This window comes from Coloeus monedula, assembly GCF_965178545.1.
Source record: "Coloeus monedula genome assembly, chromosome: 7".
NCBI classification, from domain to species: Eukaryota; Metazoa; Chordata; class Aves; order Passeriformes; family Corvidae; genus Coloeus; species Coloeus monedula.
In genome coordinates this window covers 16,525,280-16,546,507 of record NC_138787.1, presented here as the reverse complement: position 1 = coordinate 16,546,507, position 21,228 = coordinate 16,525,280, and positions in this window count along the sequence as shown.

Below are 21,228 nucleotides of genomic sequence, written 5' to 3'. Positions count from 1 at the left end.
TCTGTTAATTTAACTAACACTCAGTATCTATATTTCTAAATAAATGCTTTCATCATTTGGAAATGGCCTTGTCTCAGTTTAAAGCAGGTTCTTGGAGATCATGTTTTATTTTTGTATCCCTCACAAATGGGGCTCTCTCTGGTTGCAGAGATATCCTTGTCTGGATGGACTGACTCACTGGCAATGTCACTACAGACAGGTAGAGGCCTCAGGCAGAGATCAAGGTCCTGTCATCTTCAGCATTTTGTACACTAAGGGATCACCAGTCTTACAAGAAAAGGCATCTTCAGGAATGAAAGGGCACAACAGATGGATGAAAGGAGGGAAGAGGAGATGAAGAAGAAAGGGCAGTCAAAGCAAGAATAGAATAATTTCCCATGGAGATTGAAGCCATGTGCAAAATTGAAGTTGACAACTGTTTTGGACATTTTGACTTATCAGATATATTTAATTACTCCACTAATACAACTGTTCTCTTTTCCTCCTTATTGTTTTGGGGAGAAGGAAGGATATGGTATTTTACTCCTTTCCTAATTACTTTGATATATTTCCCCCCCACCATGTTCTATTTCTAGTGGTATTAAGACCCAGTAAAACATCAGTGATCCCTCCTACAAAGACTCTCTCCTCCAGGTACTCTTCTTCCTCTTTGTTCCTCAGAATACTAAATGCACCTTTCTAAAGAGATGCTTTTATGGTAGTTTCTATTCCTTCCCCACCCCTTCTTTGGCAGCTCATCGTTGCTGAATCAGCACCTTGACCCAAGTCAATGCACGCTGTGGGAAAGCTGCTGCCAATGCAAGAGGGGTGGGAGAGCCTTTGATGAAAGCGTGACTACCCTTTTTCAGCAGGACAGCATCAGCTGAGATCCCCTTCAGCCAGCCATTAAAGTATATCCTGCTCCATTCTGTTTCCTGGTCCTTAACACTGTGATTACCAAACCACCCCCCTGCCTAACGCCCTCACAGTAAGGGTCTTTTCACCCCCCTCTCATTCCTCACAGTTGTGGGTTTTATGTTGGTTCTGTTTTGTCCACAAGCTCTCTGCATGTTGTTCTTTAGTTCTTGCAGTACTGTTGCCTCCCAAGCCATAGGACAAGCAGGGCAGGAGGCATAATGTCATTAATGAGTGTCTAATGAAAGGTAGGGAGACAATTAGTTTGGCTGTTGCAATACTGAGAAGGAGCCAGGGAAAGGAAGGTGAACAGAAACTAGGAGCACTAGCACAACAAGGTCAGAAAGTGGTTTTAGCAGCAGAACAGACAAGAGGTAAAATCAAGAATGACTCAGCAGACATTGGGGGCCAACAGGATGATGTTTAAAAGCAACAGAGATGTGAAACAGTATGGATATGAAGGAGTGGCCAAGTCTTAGAAATGTTGTGCAGGAGACCACTGGTGGGGCAAGGACACATGGGGCCACAAAAACAATACAAAAGAGAAAGAGAAAAGGGTTATTTTTATCCCACAGTACAAGACATGTGGAGGGAAGCTATGTGGAAGAAGGCAAAGTAAAAGCCAGAGTGTGGTTGAATTGACAGGAACATAGTGATTGATTTTATCCTTCATCTAACAAGTATCTGGGACAGCCTAAATTGTGAACTGTGTTTGCCAAGGGAAAAATGTCTCTCCTCCTGCTTCAATCCTTCCTGAGTGCCTTCAGTAAGCAGAACAGCTTCTCCTCTGCTCAGGATAACAGACCTGAATTCATTAGGTAAAATTCATACCACATCATCCTGCTTCCTGGCTGCACAATCCTCTTCATCCTGATTAAAGTGCAGTCTTGCTGCAGGAATACACCAGCCGCCAAACCTATTTTTGTCTCAGTCAAGCACAGCTCCAAGTATCATTACCACATGGGGTTACCATTTCCTATCCCACAAGTTTCCGGAACAGCATTTTTCAGGTCAAAATACTGTTTCACTAAAATCAAGTCACTTCCTTCAGAATGCAAATCTTTATACTTGTTATATGATAGAAGACATTCAGAATTGAAAGCCAGCCTAATGCATTGCAACATAAAGCTCTGTTACAAGAACACAAAGGAAAAACACTTAGCGTAACAGGTTTTTAAGAACAGCTAGAAAAATCAGGCACCGCCTCCTGTTACTTCCACTCTTTCTTCCATAAAGTTCCCTCATAGCAATATTTCCTCTTGGCCCTGAACTTTCCCCTACAACACCTTCTATAGGCTTGTTCCTACTTTGGAAACCATTACACTATAATAAAACTTCAGATCTTTTGCCTTATTTGCAGTTTTAGGTGTTCTGGTTTTGCTAACACAGTACTTGTTAATGAGTATTAAAAATACTCACTTATGTTAATTCAAAATTTTTTAATGTAATGACCAAGTATTTAGAATAATTACCTCTGAATCCTGTCACTTTCCTGTGAAAATGGCAATTTTTATGTTCAGCAAAAAATGTGTCAGTCTCCAGTTAAAATATCAGACTCTACCTCTCAGCCTTCAAGGCAGCAGAGCTGCTGATAATCTCTGCTGACCAAGCACAGTGAGTTCAGTGAGAGTCTACCAATTTTTTTTGTCTAAGTCTTTATGTGTGGTAGAAGACAGTTTAATTCTACAAAGCTGAAGCAGGAAAGGTATCAGACGTCACACTTTATCACCAATTAATTAATCATGGTTCTAATTTGCACGCGTGGTTTACGGATTTCTCTCCTATGATAAGAACGGTCAAGTAGAATGTTAATTGTGGCAGATTCTCCACTCCTTCTAGTTATTAAACTAGGATACTGTTTTGTTCAAGCTAGAATTTACCTGTTGAAGCCCTTATATGTTATTAATCATTTTTCTGGAGCTGCTCTTTGCTACCAGGTCTTGTCATTGTTGCTTGTGAGAAAATATCATAGCTTCTAGTTTCCACTAACTGACAAAACATGCAAAGTTTATCTCTGTATTCCAACTGAAAACTAAGATTTACAGCTAGCACAAATTGAGACACTTTTCTCTATAATCCTGCATCTGATGGTGACTCTGCAGCTAGCTTTTGTCAGTTTGGCAAGCTAAAATTTATGGCACATTTGACAACTTCAGTGAAAACACTATTCTAGGATGTTGCGTATTACATTAGTGAATGCTTCTGTAAGCTAGATGTTGTTAGTAAGATTCATGCCATGGTAACAAATTTACAGTCATCACAAATAGGAACTGAAATGACCATCTCTACCACTTCTCTTAAGAATTAGAAGGAAAAATCCTCAAAAAAAAAAGAAAGTGAGAAACCATAAATTGACAACCACTAACCAACAGAAATTTAAATGTACACCACTTCAGTAAAAAAAAAAAATCCTCATTTTTCATTAAGTTCTGTGTATTGCCATTACTAATAATTAACGGTACAAATTACAGGATCAGAGATGGGTCTTCTGACGTAAAAGAAAAGGGAAAAGTGCTAGGAAAAGGGAGGGAACTGATTCACCCAGTGAGAACACCCAGAGTCTGTTACTGGCACTATTGCAAGATTTTAATTAGCATTGAAATGCATTATATTTAGCCTTACATTTTATCTAGGGCATCCATAGCACAAACCAGTCACCTCATCATAGCAATTGTTTTAAAAACATAGTCAGAGTATGAAATCGTGACTTAGTTTGGGCATTCAGGTCCCCAAAAAAATACAGTTCTAAATCTTCTTTAAATGGCCAAAAGCATAAGAGAAACAGGATTGTTAACTACAGACATATTTCAGGCTAGAAATATAGATATATTTTTAGATCAAGGGGTGGTGTCTGCCACTATAGAATGAAACTATTTGAGCACGTAATATCTTTTACCTGCCTGACCATCCCAAACGTACGATTTTTTTGCCCTTAGTGTTGTCTGCTGAGCCCAGTTATTTTTCTCTCTGGAGTTTGTGCCCAAAAAGAAGAAATAAAAAAGAAGAGACAAGGTATTTCTCCTCTTTTCTTGGAACCTGAGAAGTGCAGAAACAGAAAAGGAGGGGCAGAGAAGAACATCAGTCAAGCATAGAAACAAAACCTACAAGAAATAGTGAGCGCAGAAAGATGTCAGGACAGTTTGGCAAAGAAACAGGTCTGTAGAGGATAAAAGGCCCCGTGGGAAAATACAGATGTGTTGGCAAAGGGCACAGGAAAGAGGGCACAGATAGGTACTGGGAGCTGGAGGGACAGATGCAAGTTATTGAGGAAGATGCAGTGGCAGAAGCAGAAATCCTACTGAAGGCTGAACTACTACACAACTGTGAACTAAACCAGGAGCCTCACCCTCTCATTACTCCTTTCTCATGAAACCAAAAGCACATTTCATCTTTCTTCAGTACCCTATTCTGATAGAGTTACTGCATTGGCTCAAACTGCTCAGGTCTGCACTGCAAACCTTGGTACTGACTTCCTCCTAGAACTGTTTCCTTCACATGCAAAATTTCTTAACACTTCTAACTTCAGATGCTGTATCCAAGAGCACACAAGTCTAGCACATTTTTCAAGAGTCAACAGCTGGCTAATACAGGATAACGACAGGATAATACTGCTTGGACAATTGTTACCATCTTCTTAATCCCACAGTTGCCTCTGCCTGCCCTGCACCACAGGCAGAGCCAGGCTACAGCTCCAAAGCGGGCTTGTGCACGTGCCCAAACTGCTGTCAGCACCACACTGACAGCACTGCCTCTGTAACAAGGTTTATTTGGTCCCAGCTTGTTATCCAGGCCCTGCATTAACCCACCACAAACAGATCTCTGAGCACTGAACCACCTCTAACTTCCTTTGACAATCCTTTAATCTTTAACAGCCCTTCATGTTTTCTGTGCATCAACTACACCTACAGACGTCAAATAACCAATACCTACAAAGTGATCTGCAGAAGTGACAAGCACACATGCACTCACCTTACGATTTAAAAAAGTTTCCTAACATATCAAGTACTTCAAAAATAAAATTCACTGAGTTCTCAGTGTCAGACAAGTTTATAATATTAACCTCACATCTCATAGCCTCGTGTCTAAAATGTATCTACAGCTAATCACAGACATTTTTCTCTTTCATACACACAGTCTCCCGTAATAGATCCAATTTAAGGATGAATTTATTAATACTTGTCACAATACCACAATTGATGACAGTGCCATACACAAGTCTAGGCATACATTAACATGCCTGGGGTTTTTTATGGCAGAGCTAGAATAGCAAGTAGTTAATAATACATGTGACCACACACTGAAAGATGGAGAAAAAATACCTTTCACAGAAAGTGTTGAATAAGGCAGAAATTAGAAGAGGAAAAGAAAGGAAAGAATTAGAAAATGGAAAGAAAGGAATGATCACACCATGTACCAACACACCAAGTTTCATAACCCTGTTGAACTCTGAAATTTGTTAAGTTTTGTGCATTTCACATTGTAGTCTTAATAGCATTTCAAGAAGAGGAATATTAACTTGTTTTTAAGATGGCATGTAGCATGTAATAGTCTGCAAAACTACTACATAGCAAATCTACTATTTAGAAAATTGAAAATCTTACTGTATTAGTGTTATCTTGTGTTTCACCTAAGTACTGGAAAAATACTTTCTTTGAGAAGTGGCACCATTTCAATATTTTTCATTACAACCATTACACCAGATGTATTGTTTTCCCATTATTAATACATACTGATAAATTTTAAAATAGAGGGAGAAAAATCTGTTTTAAAAGCACTGATGGCAATGAAATTACAACCCAAGAACAAGGCTGCAATTATAATGTACATATTTGAAGGTATGTAGTGAAGTATTATTAAGTACATGTCACTAAAACTAAAATCTTGGGCAAATCCATAATTTGATGACTACCCTCAATACTCTTCTTAACATTAGCTCCTCCAAAATATTTAAGTACTAGATACTATTGTCCAGAGACTTATTCTGCCAGAAGAGAGGAAGCAATGACAGCATAACAAGTTCATAAAATGTCTCTGTACTGACAGAAAACCTATTTCCAGTATCCCACAAATAACTCAGGTTATGAAATCATTTATTATTTCAGCTGCAAGCAGGGAGCATACTAAGATGCATTTATAATAGAATGGGAAGAGGCATACAGTGAGTAATATTTCAGTGCAATTAAATATAATTTCAATAATAAATTACGTACCATTGTAAACCCAGTGCTTTATATAAATATCACTGATCACAGTAAGCTAGAGTGCATTTGTGTTTTATTTATATTGCAGCAAGGGATATATAATGATTCTAGGATCTCTGTTGAAGTCAAGGGTAAAATCAAGCAAGCCATGTGAACAGCAGCTCTTTCTGTTTTACCTATTAGAACTCAGGCTCTGCTATTTTTGGTTTGCAAGACACTGTTCGAGACTAGTGCATATGTTACTTGCTTTCTTCTAAGCTGTAATATTTTAGCCCAGATGTGTTTGAGTATGCACACAGCAAAGATTATGAAAGGATTTGCTGCAATTGCCCCTAATTTTTAGAAGTGTATGAATAGCAGGCTTAAGTACTCAAAAAACTCCAAAAAGAGTTTTCCAGAACTCAGTGAAGATGTTAAATCAGTGGCTGGGGAGCAGGTGCCATCAAAGGCAGATGCTGTCTCCATGTCTTCAAACACTTCAGCCCTGGAGAAGAGCTTGAGTGAAGACATCCAGCAGAGGTGAGTCGGAGGAAGCTCACATTAGAGGTGGAAGGTGCTATGGCAGAGAAGAGGCAGCTGTCAGGCTCCTGAACCTACAAACTGTTACTCCACAGAGCAATTTTGTGAACCATGAGGAAGCACTGGAAGAAGAAATTTGGACACTGTTGCCCAGGTTAGGTAGCTGCTCTTGTAACCTGGGTCATGCAGATTTTGAAACTGAGATACTATTTTTTGTCAATGAGTTACTGCCTAAAGGTTTAGAGCTCTGAATGAAGTTACCTGACATGAGAGAACTCTTGGGAAATCCAGCACTACTGATAGCACTTAGACTCACATCTGCAACAGTTTGTAACAGTTTGAGTTTTGAAAGGGAACCTTTGAGGATTGACTAAATGCTAAGGAAAATGGATAGACTAAAAAGTTGATAGAGCAAAGAAGCATTAAATTATTCAACAGCTACATCCTACATACTTCTACAGTGCAGTATAATCCTGATTTAGCTGTGTTCCCATGAGTTGCCTCTGAATATATTCTGAAGTTTATAAATATGCTATGAAATACAATATTTTCAAGAAGTTAAGAATTAGAAGCTGGCAGCAATTGTGTGTCCTGGGTCAACAGTCTCCTTAGAGACCAATGAAGTCCCAGTCTAGACTCTCACCCCCTCAGCCCTCCTGGCTCAGTGTAAGTTGGACAAAAATGCCTTCAAACGGAGTATTTTTTTTTTTCCTAATTAACCATTCATAGGAAAATGCAGGAGTATTTAGGGTCTTAGACTTGGTAGCCTGAAAGTTTCTTCTTATAAGCTCTAGATAAAAAGAGCATTTGAGGCTACAGGTGCAGACATAGCTTTAACAGGTTTATTTAATGCCCAAAGCAGTGAGATAACTCATCCATCAGCAGAGCTAAGAGGTGTGGGCAAGAACATATGCTCCATCATCTCAAATAGATGATCAACTTGCCTTTTCATTTCCCACCACGCTACCAGCAGTCATGTTTTCTCAGGCAGAGCATGGCTGAAAGCTCTCAAGGAAGCAATTTTATCCACTCTTCCCTGAAAGGGCCAGTGCCTTAAAGGCACAATTAAGTCCTAAATACATAATAGTTAGTGACATTTAGCAAAGCATGTCATCCCTGGCAAACTGCCATTGTAGAAGAAGCAGCAAACAAATCTATTTGCATTGTTTTCAGTTGGTTTGTAATTTTTTTGTAACTGTATTGTCAGCAAGTGCAGAAGAAAGTATTAGATGAAATAAGCTGGTTAACAGACTGAACTAATGATATTGATGCAGTGAAAAGAACTAATACGCTTTGTAGGAGGCAGTATTTGGTGACAAAAATAATCTCTTTAAAGCCACACAAAATGCTTTATTTCTGCTACCAACACTGTATAGCTTGCACTGCTTGCAAGTGTAAAGTTTGACAAATAAAATGATCACTAGGAATTCAGAGCACCACCAATGTCCTGCTCGGTTTTGGATTAAACAGACCTTCCCTCAGCCCTGCCCAGCCACAGACATGCACATTTGCACTAAAGAATCAATGTTTCACTTCTTAAAATGTCAGCAGAAGGGCATTACTGGGCAAGAATGGTCAAAAAAGCCATGAACACCTTGGTCTGCAGTCTCCTTGCTCCCAAGTTACTCCACAGCAATTGACAGGAACACTTGGTCATAAGGAAGAGGGGAAAAAACTAATCTCAGAAAAGAGAATACTGAAAGCAGGATGTGTCAGAACTTATTTATTTAAATGCCTCAAACTCACGGCCAGAAAAGGAGAGCATGGAAACTGTCAAAAAGACATTGTATTAAACCAGGAAATTCTGTTCAGGTGCTCCCCATTAGAGATTACAGGAATAATCAGGCTTCTTCCCTGGTCCCCCTTACCCCAATCTCAATTTTCAAATTAAATCTAAGAGAAATTAAGGAAAACATTTCCAGCTGGACACCCTAGGTCATACCTAACCCACTAAGTCAGTCCTTCCATACCCAAGAGCCTTCCCAGTGAAGAAAAATTATTTGTGTGTCCTGTCAAAGCAGGTAAATCCCAGCAACTACCTGCAGTGGTTTCAAAATTACTGCCTGAGCCTCAGTCGTGCCCTCTGCTTGAATTGCTGGAGAACACAGCTTTCAGTAAAGATGCTGGATTTGGCAATGGATACCCTATAGCATGGGCTATACTGCTGTCTGACTACTTCACTAAGACACCAACAACCTTCAGCAAAGGTGGCGAGCAACAGCAAAATTGACAATACGAGATTCAGAGCTGCTCTATTAATGGAAGAGTCTTCTGTATTTAGTAAGGAGAACATCTTGTTACTAAGAGTTTGCTAAGCATTTAAAGCAATATATTTTGGAAGGATAGAAAAACAGTATTTCATGTCAATGACAGCATGATCCAGCCTTACTAAGACACTCTCTGCTATATCAAGTTTAGATAAACTGATTTTATCCAGATGTAAAGTTGTTTTTAATCTTTAAAACTAATTATTAAAAGGACATTCACCATCAAGCCATAGTAATACCTCTGCCAGAAACTGCTCACCACATTATATAAGATAAGGACAATCTCTTAGCTCCAGAGACCAGGTTAGAGAGGCCAAGCATATGAACACTACAACTTTGCAACTATATTTGTTATGCAATTAGATTTTGTTCATTCTTTTCCCTTTTAGCACAGGATTATTTAGGGTCTTGAAAATTGAACAAAAGGTTTCATCCACAAGAATTATTATCTTCTCTTTATCTGGTTTTAAAGTCTGATTTTCACTTTTATTTATTAAAAGAAAAGACAGCAGTAACTGTTAAATGCAAATCTAGTTCAACTACCCTGTTTCTTACAGAACCTTAGTGCGATACTCAGGGACAGTTTCATGTCTTGCTAGACTGTGTGTTACTAACATGACAAGCTCACATTTCAGTGCAGTACTAATGCACCTGTGAGCATCATGAAGCATGAAAATCATTATTTCATTACTTGAGTGCAGTTCACATCTTGAACATCTGGAAATGCCTGAAAAACCTCAAGGGCTGTGGACCACAAGATGTACAAAAAAGCATGATTTACAAGTAGAACAAAACACTATTTAAAAATACCAGCTTAGTAAATGACATCTTAATACTATTTAACAGACTTTTGCTACTACTAGCTATACATCTTCAAAGCAAGTTTGCTTTTAGATAAGATTGAAACTACAGCAAAAATATGAAGAGTAAAGACAGAGTAAGGGTTGTCACTTGTGCAAAATGAGCAGTGTTTTCTGTTTCGCAGATACAACAGGCTACTGGAATTAAAAGTTATAAAGTCACAGGAAAATAACTTTGTGCCTAAGATAGATATTTAATTTCTTGCATTAAATACTAACACAAAGCAGAAAACAATTTTGAAATAAAGCACTTGCATAGGGCATATAAATGAATGGAAAACTGATGCTGGAAGATGTTTTAAGCAGCAGGCTTGACCCTTATTTTAAAAGGAATTGGATAAAAAGTACGTATCTTTTTGCAATTTCAGTGATCAGGTACCTAACCTGTTCCAGGTTTGAAGTGCAAAGCCCCTGTTGGGTGGCCTTGTAGCCTGCTCTCCAACACAGCATGTGGAAAAAAAAGACATCTGTCCCCTTCTGGCAAAGATCAAACAGAGAGAGCTTCAAATTTCATTTACGATGTTCATTATTTTTCTCCTGTGCTTAGCAATCTCAAGCCACAAGAAATGTTGTTTTACTATACACAGAGGAGACACATGAGCCTTGATCCTCTGAGCTCCAGCTGCAAGACAAGCAAGCAGAAAACCCATGGAATCCTAGTCAATTCCATCCAACAGTGACAGGTCTTTTCTAATCCTTCAATGCTGCATGTAGTGCTCCAAGGCATTGCAGGAAGGCTCCTGACTGTCGACAGCTACTGAAAGGGAAGGAACAGCTCATAATTAAGAGCTGGGAAATACTGGGACATGAAAGACAGTCCTCCTTCAGCTACAGGGCCAAAGTCCAGGTAATGGGTAACTCCAGCAATGCTCCTCCACGCCCCTGCAGCTGGGAGCACAGCACTCCCCTTTTCACCCCATGCAGCTGTCACCACGGGTGCTACAAGATGATGTGGCAGCACAGGGAGTGTTTCTTGAGACAAAAGCAGCTCTCACACCCGTCTCAGCAAGTGGTACATACACAATTAAATTTACGACTGACTCATTGAATGTGCCCCACAAAAGTTGGTGCTTGGCCAAACAGGCCTCTGCACCCCAGAGCCAGCTTTCCCATTCGGTTTTCCATGTGGCTGTGAGGGAGAGAGGGATGCAGACACAGCTCAGAACAGACCCAATCAGATAAGGTTAATTCACGATCTGCTGCTGATATATTTACTTTAAAGTTTTGCAGGGAAGGGTTGGGGAATTTGCTCTCTCTTTCTCCCTCTGCCTTCTGAGATTCTGGAGCCCCACAACTCCTCACTACAGAGAGACCCCTGAAATAAAATCGCTTCAGTGAACCACCTGCTTTATACTGTGTTTAGATGGCAGTTTCTCTGGGGACAGCACCTGTCTCTTATTCCATATTTCTGTATTGGCAGCACAACAGCCCTCACACTTGCTAGTAATGAGTCATTGCTATTTTAACATAGTAGTGAAAATATTACCAATAAAAATTATGCCACAGACATCAATGAAAAAAAAAAAAAAGTTAGGCTTCTATTCTCACTGGTAAAAAACCAAACCAAAACCAAGGCAGGAATTCCTGCTTTTCACACACAACTCCCAAACCCAGGGGCAATTACTGCAATTATTTCATGGATTACCCTTTGTGCTATCAAGGGTAGCGGAAATGCTGCTAAATTGCTTATCAGAATTAGTGCATGCAACTGAATTAGACACAGTGAATGCTGTAGCTGTGTCTGATTCTTGTTTAATAGCTTTGGATGATACCATTTGGCATTGATTTCTCTCTCATTTTATTTTGTCACACTTGGCATTTACTTCTATGGTACTCAACTACACAGTTCAATACAATTGAAGTTACTGTGATGCTGAAAACATTGCTTTAACATCTTAATGGTTCAGGATACATTCGCATTTTTTCTTCCATCTTTGATCACAGCACTGCACAATATCTCTGCAGTATTTATTGTTGCCAGTGACGCAAAGTGCTGGAATTATTAAACCTTGTTTTAACCTCATGCTTTTGTACCTTGAAGTACTTTCCTCCTTCCTGATGCAATCTGGAACTCAAAAGGTCAGCTATGCTTATTACATTGCAAGACTTCTGGTATTTCCTACCATTGAAGGTGTAGGTTAAAACAAAACAAAAACCTAAACCACAATGACAGTTCAAATACAGAACTTTTAATTTATTTTCCCCAAGCTCACACAGCTTGCAGGAATGAAAGAAGCACAGTCAACACCATTAAAATAAACAGTTCAAAATCTTTAAAAACAAGATGTAGGCAGGCCAGTTTGCAGGTGCCACAAACAAACTAAAGTCTTCCATGGTATTTTGCTAACACGATTCTTCCTTTGCACATAGACTCTAATCTTCAACTGACATCCAGCCACGGTGTATGTGTAGAAGCAATAATGGAATTTGTCTGCCATTCATCTGGGTCTGAGCAGCATTATGTACTTGCATTACAATTTAACAATATTTGTATTTTAGGTACAAAAGAAACAAAGCAAGGAATTGAATCTTTAGAATACTGAGCATGTAACAAGCATTAAGACGATGGTATTTAAACAATTTTCATCATCTTCTCCCTCCCTAAATCAATAACTCAGTTATGGAATCGCCTCCACTTTTTCAGGGCTCACACTCCACTTTTAGTTTGAGCATTAATAAAAGACCAGGCCTCCAGGGAAAACCAAAACTCCAATGTAAGTCTTGCTCTGAGTTTAGTGGAAACTGTCCTGTAAAAACACAATTTATAGCTTGTCACATTCAAAACTGTTTTCTCTCCTCCTCACATCTGAGTAGACACCCATGCCCAGGCAGCTCCAGGACCACACAAAACTGCAAATTCTCCGAGCTGCCCTATACCCTCACAGTGCTCCTGCACCTGATGGAACAACCAGGGTCAAGTCAGTTGAGAGATGTGCATGAGAAGGAAGTTTATGACTTATTCCTTTAATAATGGCTTTGCCAGCCCACCCAAGCCTCCTGCCTCATTCCATAGGATAAAGGTATTCTATCTGCCTGTGACTGTTTTGAAGCCAAGAGACTTGAGTCGAAAATATCCCAGAAGGGCACAATATTTATGGATCAGAGGATCATCAGCAAGATAAGCTTCTGAGAGAGAAGGTCAGCCCTGTTAGCTGCACACAAAGCAAATGTATTTTAATAAAGAATGCATTTGGGCCAAGCACCAGCAGACAGAAAGGCAATCCTCTGAGTCCCAGTAAATGAATCTAATTCATTTTTAAATCCCATTGCTCATAGCCAACCTAAAAAAAACCCTTGGCTCATTTCAAAGTTTTAGAGCACATCTTTCTAATTTTCAGTATGTCTTAAGCACACATTTATATCAAACCTACATTCTTGGGGTTCCCCCCAATTCAATGTCAAGACTGATTAATGTTCATTGCCACCTAATCTGTTGTATTCATTTCTAGATACTGTATACATAAATCAATGGCTGTTAGCTTGCATAACTCCCTTTTCCATTTTTCTCTATTCCATTACACCTGCTGCTTCTCAAGAGTGATTACTTAATTGTGAAGCAAAAGATGATTATTTAATACTTTAGCTAGAAGGAACAGAGTTACTTGGTCATGGATTAAGGACTCTGGGTTTTACAGTTTGTGTTTGAATTCATGTTAAACATGTTTTGTCACCTTCTGTAGTAAGGTCCTGAGCTACAGAATGAAGACAGATCACTCTGAGAATTTGCTAATGCCACTGGCATATTTTGATTCTTCCCTTGCCCCCTTCAGTGGCCTACTTAAGATTTTCATCTTTTGATGACTCTTCTGCATTTGTGGGATTTTACTTTTTTCCCAAAATACATTTTAATGTATCAGTGTTATAATCCTCACATTTAAAGGATGGAGACGCAAATACTTAGGGAAATTGGAAGCATCTCCACCTTATTTCTGTCATAATCAGTAATTTTATGGTTTCTTCCGTGTCCCTTTGAGTTATCACAATATGAACACTGGGATTTTCTGCTAGAGGAGGATCTTTAAAGTTAATTAATTCCTTTTCCACCCACTGAACCAAGGAGAAAGCAGGAACATCTGACAAGTTAATAGTTTGAAAAATAATACAATCTCTAGAAGCACCTATTGCCATCCTACTTACAAATTCATACTCCCCAAATATTATCTGAAGCCCTTCACTGAGGATTTAAACACAGCTGGAAGAAAACCAAAATTTTGCCACATATTTTCTTATTTTTCCTTATTTAAATATAGTGATAACCAATTCAGCTCTGAATTCAACCATCCAGTGGCTAGCTTTTCATCATATGCATTTGCAAGCTGCTGCAGATTGTCAGTCCACACCTCTGGACCGCTCAGCTGTCCCTGAGTGCTTTGTGTGTGGTGAAGGATTTCAATGCTGCCGTTAAACTTTTCCTTAAAGCAAGCTCAAGTTTTCGTGCTTAGGGTGAAGTCTCTAATGCAACTGCTTCACTAAGTAAATGAGCTATTACCTTGAGGAAAACAAAACTACAAGACTGACCAGAAATGAAATTTGTGCTTTGACTTACACTCATGCATTGTTTCATTTAGTGGCTCATATAAATATCTACCTGAGGAACTGGTAAACTATAAAATAACACCTCACCTGACACTGTCAGTTTTCAGAAACAGACTCCCAATTTGAGTTTTTCTGACCTAATAGGTTGCAGGCTGCTGGTTTAAAGCCTTACTGTTAGGAGCTTGAAAAGAAATTTTTCCATGATAAAACACTAGTTTTAAGTGCAAAATTTTCTATCCCAAGTGTCTTTGCAAGCTACCCAGTTGTCTGTGCTATTTCAGAGCCTGTTGTGCTTCTTATCACTAGCTATTCAGTTACACCAACATGGGCACCCAAGGGCATGCAAGTGAGTGTGCACAGGACGTATCAGCAGGGTGGCACAGGCACACACATCTGGGTCACTTAACCTGCAACTAGCACGGCATTGGAGGTTCATGTCTTCAGTAAAAACAGTGCAACTCTATGCTTTCCAGTGCTTGGAAAACTTAATTATTCCTTGAAGACCCTAGCACCCATGCAACACTACTGTCTTCCATTGCTGTTGCTTTTTTGTACCCATCTACTCACTGGCTTCTCATCCTCCCCTCTCACCCTAGCACATCTTGAGATCCAAGTCATAGTTCCCCAGGCCCTTACCAGATGGCATTTCATACTCTGCTGTGAACAATGTCTAGAGCTTGGCCATGGCTGACAGACCCATGCTCAAATCACTATTCATTTTTCCAAACAATAAAAACCATCCTGGTTGTCTTTTCCTCACACCATCTTAGGAGTAAAGTGGGCTATATTCCAGTACTAAGTTTTACACCCATGGGAATACACCAAGGAAAACAAAATTTTTAAGCCTAAGAGTTTTCAGTCCAAAAGTCATTTTTCAGAAGTGCTGAAAACAGACTGGAAAGAAATCATCTGGTATGTTAAGTTAAACATCAGTTACCAACAAAACAATTACTGTTTCTTGGAGAAAAAAGTTATGTATGTTCATAATTGTCCATCCAGATGACAAGTCCTGTTTAGCTTTCAAGGTTCCATACAATTAAGCTATTTTTAAATTACAAGCCACTGATCATGACTTGATTACCCATTACTGTGTAAGTGAATTAGGAAAACAACACTCAGCATTTAATAAAACATAAAATAGATTAGCAATTAAATGCACAATTGTTCTATTGACTTGTTTTCAACAAGCTTTCTTCAAGACTTTAAAAAAATATGCGTATTAACACCGCTGTTACAGTGTTCATTTTATCTTTTAAAAACAGGATGATTCATTATTTCGTTATATTGAAGGAACATGAAATTTATCATTAACACATAAAAGTAACAGTCAAATGGATTGAATGCACAACTTTATGTATTAGAGGGAATATATCTACCTGATATTGTTGTATATAATTCTTTCAGATTTGAACACCTGGTTAGTGTAATGGGCAGTACTCTTTCAGGTTCTGAGTATTCAAACAAGCACAAAGTTCCTTAAAAATATTTTTAATCCCTGTCTTATACTCAAAGATATTAAGCGCCATGTAATATTTTTTTAATTTAAAAAGGAGGGGGGAATGAGCAGCTGTGATCTTCTACATATTGGTTCACTTAGTTGCCTAATTTTGTCTATAAAACAGTGCTTTATACATAAGGATATCAGTTCACCACAAAAGCATGCACTGAATAAACCCCTCTGTCACTGCTTAATTGCTTGATCAAACTTGATAAATATTGGAGGGCAAATCAATAATCAAGTGAAATAAATTGCACAGGGGCAGTGAAGAAAATCGTGTTATAAACCTTGGTCCCAGCGGAAGCAGGAGGAGAACTTACCACATGATCAGGTTCTTAGCCCATTATCCCTGTTCCCACTACACAAGAGCAGATGTCAATAGCAGGTTTGGATAAGCCACAGCAGGGACATGAGCAGAACGACAGTGCAATGTCTGTCTCAAGTAAATGCGAACAAGGGAAATTGAAAACATCTGGGGAAGAAGCCTTTGTTCCACACGATCAGCAGAAAGTCTCTGCAAGGGGAGGAAAGGGGCAGCAGATGCTTTATTTTTGCAAGGGAGAAGAAACTGCAGAGTATAAAGCAAGCTACAGTGCTTAGCACACCAGCTTGGTGAATTGGGGCAGCTGATTAGCCATCCCTCAGACAAAGCTCCCTCTTTCCCCTGTGCAGTCACAAGCACACACACATTTAGCAGATCAGCCTTGCTGAGGAGCTGCCAGCACCTTTCCCAGGTCTTGGGAGCTGATGGTGGGTGCAGGTCTCCTGCTGTGGCTTATCCTGCTGGGCAGAGGAGAAAAAGATAATGCTGGGTCCCCTTCATAGGGGCCTTTATGCCTGCTCCAAGCCAAGTTCCTCCTTCAGGTTTCTGTCCTACAGGCATATGGGTGGAAATTACTTACAGAGGGCATGTTACACCATACTTAGGAGCTCTTAGCTCCGTTTAGCTGTTGATGTCAAGAACACGTCAAACACCAGCTCACACATCAGACAGCACCATATGATCAGAGAGCTTCTAACCTGGTAACACAAACTGCCCTTAGCACACTCAACTTTATGGTGAAAGTAAAAGCTTCTACATTTTTGTTGTTTGTTGCTTATACATATGATGTTCTTTTGCTAAGATGCATGCTGCAATATTTGAGCAGGAGTGATATTATTCATATTTGTGTCACCAAGGTCTGAGATGACCCTTTTTTCGGCACAAACACACCTGCCAGTGGCAAAGTAACAATGCCGCTGAAATCACCTCCACCACCTCTGGCTTTCATTCCAACACAGTAATAGAAATGAAGTCTTTAGTTCTTGTGACCAAGCTAAATTCAACCACACACACTTGCTCCTTTTTCCTCTAGTAACCACATATGTGATTTTATCTCAGATCCTTCCTCAACACATTTTAGCCACGTGAAGTCCCTCCTCTCAGCTTCCAGCTGATGCTGGGCAGACACGAGTGACTTCTCCAGATTCTCTGACATGATGGGATCCTGCTTCCCACTGCAACAGTGACACTCAGTTAAAAGCATTTGCTAGAGATGGGGAACGGATGTTCCATGGCAGTGTAAGGTATTTCACTATGGTCACATAACTTCTCTCAGGCTACATTTAGCACACAAGTGCAGCTCAATATTGCTGAAGACCAAGTATCAGAGAATATGTTGTCCCTAGGCTGAGAGGATGTATAACCTCCTTTAGTAAAGCATCTTGTAGTGCTACAAAACAGACTGCTGAGCAATTCCCACTTGCAAAGAGTGACACAAAAAAGAGAGATGAAAACCAAAGTAACTGGTCCAGGCATTATGCATTGTAGTTTATTGAAGCAATTAGACAATGTGCAAATGTTTGGAAGTAAATAGATTATCTAGGAAGGAGTAAAACATGAAGCCATTTATAAATAAAATAAAAAATAAAAAACCCCAAGTGTGAATAAGCCTGACAATTGCTTCTGTTCAACCAATAAGAAAAATAAGAAAGTAAGTGTCAAAGAACATTAATTTGAAAAATATCAAAGAAAAAGATGTTTAAGATGGTAGAAATAGCTACGCAGGGATCCACACAATTAAATATTGCCACTGGACCATTGCTTAAACCTAGAGTTCTCCTATTCTATAGAGCTCCTAGAATTATTAGAAAAACAAATTAGAAAGCCTATCTCCATGGAATAAGATGTCCATAATATCCAACTGTTCCATAAATAGGATAATTTATTTATCATTATTTTGGTCTAATTGTGAACAAGCAGGTTTAACAAGTATGCCTTGCTGGACAAACCTAAATGCCATTTCAGCACACTGTTAATGTGTCTCACAACGCCTAACAGAAAAATTAATTTCCTTTTAATATGAAGTGATCCCATTGTATTTTATGAACACTGAAAAGAGGTGATTCAGTCAAGAGTAAAAAGTAATCTTCCTTTCCTCTATTGTACTTTTTACTTTTCTCCCATGGTATATGAGGGAATAAACACCTTTTAAAGAGTAGTTGTTTAAGACCGATCTTATCTTTTACCTCAGGTCACAGCACAAGAGGATACATTGCCTTTTTCTTTTAGCTGCAAAGTATTTCTTGCTAAAAGAACACGGTCACTCCCTTTCCTAGGAGAAATTATTATCAAAGAAATAACACTATAATAGAGTGTGAACATGCAGGCTGGGGCTATCAACATTTCTCCTTGCTCTTAAACTTGTCTTTGTTAATAATAAATTTTCTAAATTGATTCATAATAATGACAATGACCATCTCCCCCACAAGGTAAGAATCCAGATAGTTGTTTTTCTTCCTTTTATTCCGTCAGTGAAAAAGAACCCCTTGTTTTTTCCACTGGGCTACTTGCTAATTATGAACAATTAATCATTTGTCTGAGACTTTATACTATGGGATTTTAAAGTATTACAATTGGGAAAAACTGACCATAACATCTAATTGTTTGGATGTATTTTTCTGCACTTGCCAGTGTCTTGTAGTAGTTTCATTTCAAATTGGATGCAATTCAAAGAGACAGGAGCAGCAGCAACTAATGCCAGGCTCAGGTCAGGTCCAATTTCTTTTTAAAAATGTTGGGTAATCATATTTTACTCCAAACCAAAAATATGTTTAAGCTGGAACAGGACCAGAAGAACAGTCTGGGAGAGCTGTTTCACAGTTTAAGAACCCTATTCATCAATAACTGATGAAGAAACAACTAAAAAGGGGATTTTTATCACCACACAGTGGAATCAGAAGCGAGCACAAAGAACACTCATTAAAATAAGTTTACATTATGTTGACATTAACCAACATGGTGTATTTAGTATGCCCTTAAAAATACGAGGCTCAGATTCTTGACATGAAATTCAGAAGGTCTAGAAGTTGAGATCAGATAAGCCAAACCTGCTACAAGTCATTCAACAACAGGTTTTTTTAGAATGCAACAGGAGCTGCAGTTTTTTCTTCCAGTGGCTCAGCAGCTTGAAATGGGCTGAGCAGGGCACCAAAACCCTACGCACGAGATGAGCATTCCCAGTGGTCTTCTACTGCACCCACCTAGGATCAGGAAACAAAGTAAGCCAAGTGTGCAGTATTTCAGCACTCACACCACAATCCTATTTTAGGAGGTTCAGCTCCCTGGTCAAAACCTTGTCAGACAAGCCCATTAAATTATATAAAAGAACCTACAAATAAGCTGTAACATGAATTCAGTTCACCAGATGGTGGTATTAAGGTATTGCAAGAGGCACTAGACAGTGTTTGAGCAATGTTTATTGTCTGCCCCAATATGTTTCTTTAATAGTGCTGGATGTATGAGGAATACAAAGTGCTCCATCCCTTGCTCACTTAGTGAAAATCATTTCCCAAAATCTGCTGCATATAACAGGAATCATCAGCTTTTAAAGCAACCTGCCATATGGCACTCCCAAATTAGAGGTTAAGTGGAACAAAATCCTATGAAGCCTAGGCTCAGGGAGAGAAGATGTTTCCAATCATGTTTTCAGAGCCGTTTGTCTCTGACCAGACACAGTGGCTCAGGTGGAACTCCTGTGCAGGCCTCTCTGTGCTCCTTTCAGTCCCTCATAACCCACCCTCGGGACACACATGCTTGACTGCTCAGCACTCTGCAGGCAAATACTCTTTCTTACACATTAACTGGGTGTCTCGTCCTTTCTATTGTTTTTCTACCCAATTTACACAGAACTGTACTTTGCATTTTACATAATACACTACCTAGGTATGGAATGAAGGGTCTGTTTAAAAGTTAAATGACAAATGCCACTTCTTCGCTACTCTGTAACAGCATTTTACTCCCCATAAGTTTATAAATGGAGTTATGGACAGAAGACAGAATGGGACTTTGTTCTGTGAAAAAACCCCAATGTTCCTGAGATTGAAGATGAACAAAAATGATATTTGAGAAGATACTGAGATCTGGGAAGACCTATCTGCTTCCAAAGTTCCTATTAAGCTAGGATTAGTCTCTCTCTATGCCTATTCATAATACAATAACAACCTACTTTCTTTCCTCAAAAAACCCAACAGAAAACCCAAAAATACACAACCAACAACCAGTGAGAAGAGCCACCTAAATACCACATACAGTGATGAAGACATCTTTCAAAAGTTTGTGAAAGTTTCAATTACTGCGAGCACAGCACAAAAAAGAGCATGAATTTCATGGCACAAGTCTCAATGATATCTGGATCCACCACACTGCTAGTCACCAAATCCCAGAGGAGAGGACTTTCTCTCAAGTCTAGGTCTTAACTGCTGAACAACACAAGGCAGCAAACTCAGCAGCATCAGCACAATGTGTACTACCAATAAAACACCAATAAGAGGAGATGCATTTCTTTGTGCGAACTGGGGGGAAAAGGTAACCCAAACAGCAAACAAACAATCAAAAAAACCCACCCACAAAAACAAACAAACTAAAACAAAACCATAACAAAAGCAAGAAACAGTTAACTGGGGAGGGCAGTCAGACAAAAGAGCAAATATTATGGTATCATTTCTATTTCATATCATATAAACATATAACTGTTCAGCAATTACTCTGCAATCTCCAGACAAAGGAAGGCTTTTTGTTTTCTTGAAGAAACATGGGTAATTATGCCTAGTTGCCTGAGACACTGCTGTAGCCTGTAATGATTAGGCTTTATAATAATGAATCATCACACAAGATAGCACTAACCAGCCCCAATACCAAACTTAGAAGCTATTATTCATGCAGTTCTTATGCTTATTACTGTATCAATAGATTGCCTACATAGTTTCCATACCATCATTAAAAGCCTGTTTGTGTACATAGATATTTATGCAGTCATCCCACCAGGTCTTCTGACTGGATCTGGTTCACAATTAACTTTTTTAAGGTTACCACTTCTTCGTCAGAAGAGAATACAGACCAGGACTATTAAAAATATAGGTCTTTATCCTTTGAAAGCCCAAGATCTGAAAGAAGCAGACAGACCTGAAGGCAT